This window comes from Cupressus sempervirens, chromosome 5 (genome assembly GCF_028749045.1).
Source record: "Cupressus sempervirens isolate cs-2001-9-10 chromosome 5, ASM2874904v1, whole genome shotgun sequence".
Taxonomy (NCBI): domain Eukaryota; kingdom Viridiplantae; phylum Streptophyta; class Pinopsida; order Cupressales; family Cupressaceae; genus Cupressus; species Cupressus sempervirens.
In genome coordinates this window covers 85,118,419-85,126,843 of record NC_143122.1, presented here as the reverse complement: position 1 = coordinate 85,126,843, position 8,425 = coordinate 85,118,419, and positions in this window count along the sequence as shown.

Sequence of the window (8,425 nt, the reverse complement as noted above, 5' to 3'; positions counted from 1 at the left end):
AGCAGGAGATGTGGAGGCAAATAAAAAGGTTAGACCTCCTCCATTTTATGTTTCTCTGATTATAGGGGGCAAATTAGTCCATAATTGCATGATAGATTTGAGGGCTAGCAGCTCAGTAATGCCTAGGTGTGTTGTTGATGCTTTAGGGATGAGATATGAGCCCATTGTTAGGGATGTGTTACAACTAGATGGGAGTATTGTCAAAACCGTAGGCATCCTTAGAAGTGTGGAAATGGCCCTACATGCATGCCCTGGTTGTACTGTGATTCAAGACATATGTGTTGCTGAGGTTAAGCCCTATTTTGCCATCTATCTTTCGAGAGACTTCACTGCTCAAATTGGTGGATTCATATCCGCTGATTGGTCTTACATGTCATTTAAGACCAGATATGGGGCCAATGCTTCAATAAGATCAGAACCTCAAGCCCTTCACCACACTGAACCCTACACTCCCAACTTCATCAATATGAATTGCCCTATCCTAGAGGTGAACAAAAATAACATAGTAAACGAGCCTGTCACTTCCATAGTAGAGATTCCTGACTTCTTCTTGGATGAGTGGGAAAATTCATGTCAGTTTGAATCTATGTCGGAAACCCTTGAGACAGGCCTTAGTACATATTGCATAATAGAGAAGGAGGTTCAAGTTCCTGACCTTGTTAGGACTAATGACAGCATAAATGGAGTATGGAGTATGTACTTTGATGGCTCAAGGAATAGAAATGGATCAGGGGCTGGTGTTATGTTGATCTCTCCTACACAAATAAGATACTACTTCTCTTTTAGGTTCCAATTCAGTTGTACCAATAATGTGGCCGAGTATGAATCCTTGATCCAAGGTCTCCTACTTGCCCAAAAGAGGGGAATTCAAGCCCTGAAAGTATATGGGGACATCGAGTTGGTAGTGAACCAAGTGAGAAATCAAAATATCACCAAAAATGGCCTGCTCAAGTCTTATAAACATAGAGTCTGGGATTTTCTTGAGGGTTTCAATGCATTTAACATTCAGAGCATTCCTAGGAAAGGAAATAAACATGCTGACAAACTTGCAGCAGTGGGTGCATCTTATGATGTGCCAGGGAATCTTGAGGAAGAAAAGAAACAACAAATAAGGGTAGTGGTGAGGCCTTCTGTTCCTGATAATAATACTCACTGGCAAGTGTTCGAGTCTGATGAGCAAATTGTGAGCTTCTTGCAGAATGAAGCAGAATTTTTAGAGAGAAATCAGCTAAGACTACAAGATCAATATGGTGATTAGATCATTCATCTCAGTTCCAACAAGCTACCCAAAGGTCTCATTACCTTGGAGGGCGTCTTTAATCCTGATGATCAAACAAGAGGCAAAGGGATGAATCTAGCTACAGAAAAGGATGACCATGCCCCAGTTACTATTGCTGATGGAAAATCTCTTAACATGGGGAAGGTATGTTCTAAAGCTGAGCAAGAAGATTTCATTCATCTATGTCAAGAATTTAGTGATGTATTTGCTTGGACATATGATGATTTAAAAGGGTTTGACCCTAGTTTGTTTTAGCATACCATAGATTTAGTTGATAGGGTCAAACCAATAAGGCAAAAAAAGAGGCCAGTGAATCCCAAGATTGAACCTTTAATGAGGAAAGAACTATCCAAACTGATTGAGGCTAACATAATTTTTCCCATCAAACACTCATCATGGGTAGCTAACCTTGTCCCTGTGAGGAAGAAGAATGGGGAAATTAAATTGTGTGTGGACTTTAGGGATCTCAATCAGGCTTCCCTTAAAGATCACCATCCTCTCCCTTCTATGGAGCAAATTCTGTCCAAGGTCAGTGGGTCAAGGAGATTCTCTTTTCTTGATGGGTTTTCTGGTTATAACCAAGTGCTGGTTAAAGAGTCTGATAGATACAAGATAGCATTTACTACTAAATGGGGCACCTATTCTTATTGCAAAATGCCATTTGGATTAACAAATGCAGGTGCCACATTCCAAAAGGCAATGGAGGTAGCTTTCAGAAGATTAATTGGCAAGTTTTTCTTGGTATACCTCGATGATATAACTGTGTATTCCAAGAATGTGGAGGATCACCGTGATCATTTGAGACAAGTATTTCTAAGATGTAGAGAGTTTGGGGTGCCTCTCAACCTAGCCAAATGTGTCTTTTCTACAAACTAGGGAAAACTATTGGGACACATTGTATCTAAGGATGGATTGACCATTGATCCAGAAAGGACAAAAGCAATACTTGCCCTTCCTCTCCCTAAACACAAGAAAGGGCTACAAAGTTTCCTTGGTAGGATAAATTTTGTAAGAAGGCTTATTCCTAATCTTGCCACCATGGTGAAACCCTTTACAGCCATGCTCAAGAAAGATATGGTCTTCTCATGGACCAAGGAGGGGAAGGAGAGTTTTGAAAAGATTAAGGCAGCCATAGCATCAACCCCTACCCTCATGAACCCAAAATTTGAGAAAGATTTCATCCTCTACACTTTAGGTGGTGAGTCAAGCATCTCTGCTGTCTTGACCCAAACAAATGACAAGAATGAGGAGCAGCCCATAGCCTTCTTTAGTGAAGGGCTTAAGGAATATGAAGATAAGTATAGCTTTGTTGAGAAGCAAGCCCTTGCAGTCATTAGAGCCTTGAAGAAGTTCAGACACCTCTTATCCCATAATAAGATCCATTTGTTGGTACCCCATGCAAGTGTAAAAGACTTCCTGTTGAACAAAGATGTCAGTGAGAAGAGAGCTGGATGGATCACTAGGGTAATGGAATATGATGTTGACATTCAGATTACCAAATTGGTAAGAGGGAGAGGATTATGTAAAGAAATGTTATCAGATCAGAACTCAGATGAAGAAGTTTCCATGGTCATAGCAGAGCAGCAGGAGGAAAGGTACGCTGATGGTCCAAGGAGCTAGATAAATGACATGAAGAATTTCTTATTAGGGAATGGATACCCTCAGGGATTGGACAGAACTAAAAGAAGACAATATAGACTACAATCCATTCCCTATGTTGTGATTGACAATATCCTATTCAGGAGGGATTTTAATGGGACCCTGTTGAAGTGTGTTGAAGTGAATTAGGCTGAAAGGGTGATTAGAGAACTCCATCATGGCCTTGATGGCGGCCACTTCTCTGCAAGAACAACCGCTATGAAAATCATGAGGGCTGGATATTATTGGCCATCTCTGTTCCATGATTGTTACAGGTATGTGAGGAAATGTGAGAAATGTGCTTTTTTCTCAGGAAAACAGAGACTTGCAGCTCTTCCTCTTCATCCTATTCAGGTGGATCAGCCCTTCACTCAGTGGGGGTTGGATTTTATAGGCCCCATTAATCCTCTATCTAGTGTAGGTCATAAATGGATCTTGGCTGCTACCAATTATTTCACTAGGTGGACGGAGACAGTTGCCTTGAAGGATGCCACGGAGCCATCAATTGTTGAATTCCTTGATGGAATTGTATCTAGATTTGGTGCTCCTTCTACTATCATCTCAGATAATGCCAAGTCTTTTGTTGGAACCCAAATTTGTGCATGGGAAATGAATCACAATATCTACCTGAGCACATCATCGTACTACTATCCTCAGGGTAATGGTTTGGCTAAATCTTCCAACAAGAATCTGATTAGAATTATGAAGAGGACAATAGAAGACAATCAGAGGACCTAGCATAAGAAATTAAGGACTACTCTGTGGGCTGATAGGATAACACCCAAGAGATCTATTGGGAATTCACCTTTTGTGCTAGTATATGGTAGGGAAGCTAGACTCCCAATCTCATTGGAGTTCCCATCCTTGGAGTTGGCTCATCAGCTGGAACTGGTTGAAGATGATGCCATGTCAGTAAGAATGGTAGAACTATTTGAGTTGGAAGAAAAGAGAAACAAAGCCATGAAAACTCTAGAGATTCACCAGCAACAGATGAAGAGGAATTTTGACAAGAAGGCAAGGGCCAGAATCTTTAGAGAGGGAGATTTAGTTCTCAAGTGGGACTCAGACAGAGCAAAACTAGGAAGGCATTCCAAATTTGACCCATTATGGAGTGGCCCTTATCTGATTTCCAGTTGCAAACAGGCCAACGCATTCCAACTAAGCAGGCCAAGTGGTGAAATTCTACCCATTCCAGTCAATGGGATCTATCTGAAGCCTTATTTTTGAAGGGTTGTGAATCCATGTACATAGTTAATCCAGTTGCTTCCTGCTTGTTTCTGTTTTGCAATAAGTGCACGAGCACATGGCTCTCTTCGTGAGTCATTTTTGACATATCTCACGCTACTGAGGAGGTCCTATTTTTTTTTTGTTTCCAATCATAGAAGCAGAGTTAGAACCTTAAGGGTTTTTAATGTTTTGATTTCCTCTTTAAGGGTTAGGGTTCTTGCAGCTCTCAGCTTTGTGCCTCCTGGTCCTCTTTTGACTCCATAGCCCAATGGATCATTCTAAGGCACTGGTCATGCATTGAGCAGGCTCATGCCCCCTACGAGTTGCCAGAAGTGTTACCTCTGGTTTTACTGCCAAAAGATTTAAATTCAAATCTGCGGCCTATTCAACGGTTAGCCTAAAAAATTGTTATTTTAATGCCCTGACTCGCCAAAGTTTCTCTTCCGTCAGATTTTAGATGGATCGACGGTTGGCACAATCTTGTCATCAGAAGTTGCATGGGAGGTAGTATCGGCGACATCGCGCCCAATTGACACGTGTTTGGTGCGCCCGACGGAGATGCTCATGTCGGCGGGTGGGTCACGTTGCCAAAAAAATGTTGCGACAGTCAGGTAAAGTTTGGCGGGCCGAAGAAAATAAACAGTGAGAGCTTCAGACAAAATATTGGGGCCCCATTATGTACCTCATCTGCCCAGTTGGCGGAGCCCGATGCCACGATAGTGAATCAAAAGGAATCGATGCGTGTAACTAGGCTAGAGTCTCTATCAGTACGGTGGGCATAGTCAAGGTTTGCGATCTCCACTGTCAGATTTGATTGCATCAACGGATGATGCCATCTCGCTATGGTGAAGATGCACAGATATTATCATGGTGACATAGCGCCCATTCGCCGCGTGGCCATTCTATGGATCAAGTCTCGGGTCCACCAATTAGATGATGCCATGTGTATATGTCAGGACACGGCAACCATGAGCCCAGTAGTTTTCGGGAGGGACGGTGAGTGAAGTACGATGTCACTCTGATCGTCAGATCTGTAAGGATCTACGACTGGCGCTACCTCACCATCGGGAACTGCCCAGACTTTAGCATCAGCGACATAACGCCTGTGCACCATGTGTCCTGGTGGGGCTGCAGTTCATGTCATCAAAAGTAGTTAGGGTGGGGTGACTGACAAACCAACAAGAGGATGCCACGTATTAGCGGGCCCGGCGAATCAATAAGAATGGAGGGTTATGGGAGGTCAGCTTCTATGACTATCAGATTAGAAGAGATCAACGGTAGGCACCATCTCACCATGGTGAAGCTACAAGATTTTTATCATGGTGACATAGCACCCATTTACCACATGTCATTCAGGTGTAGTGCGGATGCTGAGTTGTCACCAGATACGATGGGCCCGGGGTAAAGACAGCACAGAGCAAGACGAGTCTTCATGATCGTCGGATGAGAAAAGATCAACGGTAGGCACCATGTCACCTTAGTGAAGCTGCAAGATTTTTACCATGGCGACATCATGCCTGATTGACACGTGTCGGTGGGGTCAGGTCTCGCTGGACGCATCATTGAGGTGGCACCGATTCGGATGGGGCCCAGTCACAGGAAAGAGAGTTCATGGCGAATTAGAAACAACCACGTATGCCAAGTCAGAACACAGATTTGTCAAGGGGCCAAATTTCTTGATGTGGTTAGCGCATTAAGGGGTGGATTCTCCACCATCAGATCTGCAAAAATCTAGTGTCGGCGCTATCTCACCATGGAGGAACTGCGCAAATTTTATAATAGCGAGTTAGCGCTCGAAAGACACGTGTCCTCATGGTTTGGTTTTCGACGTGGCGATTAGCTAACGGCCAGCAGTTAGATGATAAGATTGGCGCGGTTAGTTCGCAGGCAGTCAACCGCGGAGGGACTCTCCAGGTGGCAAGACAAAGGATTACGATTGGCCCGTGTGGCCTAGTCAGCATATAAGAAATCGGGTCGGCTAATAGGCCAGTTTGATTCATGAACCAAGATGTAGAGGTGATCGATGTATCTTGCGATTTGATCTTCACGATCATTTCGGACCTACCAGGAATGAATGCAGGACATAAGGACACTCCATCCATCTGGTCGATCCATCTACCATGTCAGGGAATGTTGTGGCACCGTTTCTATCTTCTCCAGGCTCTTCTCAGAAGAAATTAGATTTCTCGGTATGTAGGCCAGGATTTCAATCCAGATCCCCGATTGGATTCTCAAGATAGGAAGTTAATGCCAGTAGGTAAGAAGTGAATGTAACGCGAAAATCTTCAGTTGTGCTTGATCTATAAAGGCAGTTTCGTGATCTGTTCTGAGGGTCGATTCTTTCTGATTTTCTCTACTACTGCTTGTAGACTTGCAGTGTAAAACCCCTTTGTCTCTGAGCCATGTAATAGCATGTATCATCTCTTTCAGCCATCAATGTGAATGTGCATCACTTTGCCTCCCATTGGTGTATTGTTGAGATCAATGATCTACATATTGTATCTATCTTTGGCCTATTCGATAATACATAAGTGAATCTCCTTTTCCTAGTGTCATTTGGTTGGTCTTTTTTGATCTGTATGTGATTATTGATCGATACAAGTCTGGATGTGTATGACTTTTGTATGTTATTCTAGTTTTGTAGTATATATATGGGCAGGAATGAGTCTGAACACTCTGTTTTGGTGCATCACCGCCTTAGATTAGACTAGGTAGATTTTCTTTGACGCTCTATTTCTCCTTTTCCCTTCTGAGAATAGATAGGTGCGCCCTGACAGTAAGAGGAAGCCGGCCTTCTCCGGAGACTCAACCTCATAGTTCAAGTCCCACAGCTTGGAGGTTGTTTCCATGTTTCACTAGGTTGTCCTCGCGCATAGGCCTTGGACCAGGGTGCAAACCTAAGTGACAACAAAAACCTCTAGGGTCTTATAGGTACTATCAGGTACATTTGCATTTATGAGGCTTTCATAGACTTGACTTGATTCAAAATTTTAAATGGACGCTCAAAATGAGAAAGCAATTTTGACCTCCAACATAACCTTTGCAAAATAATCTGAATTTTTTTCTTGTTATCTCACCATTCTCATCTAGTTTGTTCCTGAACATTGATTTGGTACCAGTTACATATTTATCTGATCTATCTCCTCTTCCATAGCTTTATGAGATTTCTCCAGGCTCTTCTCAGAAGAAATGAGATTTCTCGGTATGTAGGCCAGGATTTCAATCCAGATCCCTGATTGGATTCTCAAGACAGGAAGTTAATGCCAGTAGGTAAGAAGTGAATGTAACGTGAAAATCTTTAGTTGTGCTTGATCTATAAAGGCAGTTTCGTGATCTGTTCTGAGGGTCGATTCTTTCTGATTTTCTCTGCTACTGCTTGTAGACTTGCAGTGTAAAACCCCTTTGTCTCTGAGCCATGTAATAGCATGTATCATCTCTTTCAGCCATCAATGTGAATGTGCATCACTTTGCCTCCCATTGGTGTATTATTGAGATCAATGATCTACATATTGTATCTATCTTTGGCCTATTCGATAATACATAAGTGAATCTCCTTTTCCTAGTGTCATTTGGTTGGTCTTTTTTGATCTGTATGTGATTATTGATCGATACAAGTCTGGATGTGTATGACTTTTGTATGTTATTCTAGTTTTTTAGTATATATATGGGCAGGAATGAGTCTGAACACTCTGTTTTGGTGCATCACCGCCTTAGATTAGACTAGGTAGATTTTCTTTGACGCTCTATTTCTCCTTTTCCCTTCTGAGAATAGATAGGTGCGCCCTGACAGTAAGAGGAAGCTGGCCTTCTCCGGAGACTCAACCTCATAGTTCAAGTCCCACAGCTTGGAGGTTGTTTCCATGTTTCACTAGGTTGTCCTCGCGCATAGGCCTTGGACAAGGGTGCAAACCTAAGTGACAACAAAAACCTCTAGGGTCTTATAGGTACTGTCAGGTACATTTGCATTTATGAGGCTTTCATAGGCTTGACTTGATTCAAAATTTTAAATGGACGCTCAAAATGAGAAAGCAATTTTGACCTCCAACATAACCTTTGCAAAATAATCTGAATTTTTTTCTTGTTATCTCACCATTCTCATCTAGTTTGTTCCTGAACATTGATTTGGTACCAGTTACATATTTATCTGATCTATCTCCTCTTCCATAGCTTTATACCAGTCATCATCTTATAGTGCATCCTTCATTGCTTTAGGCTCAACCTTACTCAATAGACATGATTCATTTTCTAGTCTATTCCTTTTCATTGATCTTCCATCCTTGT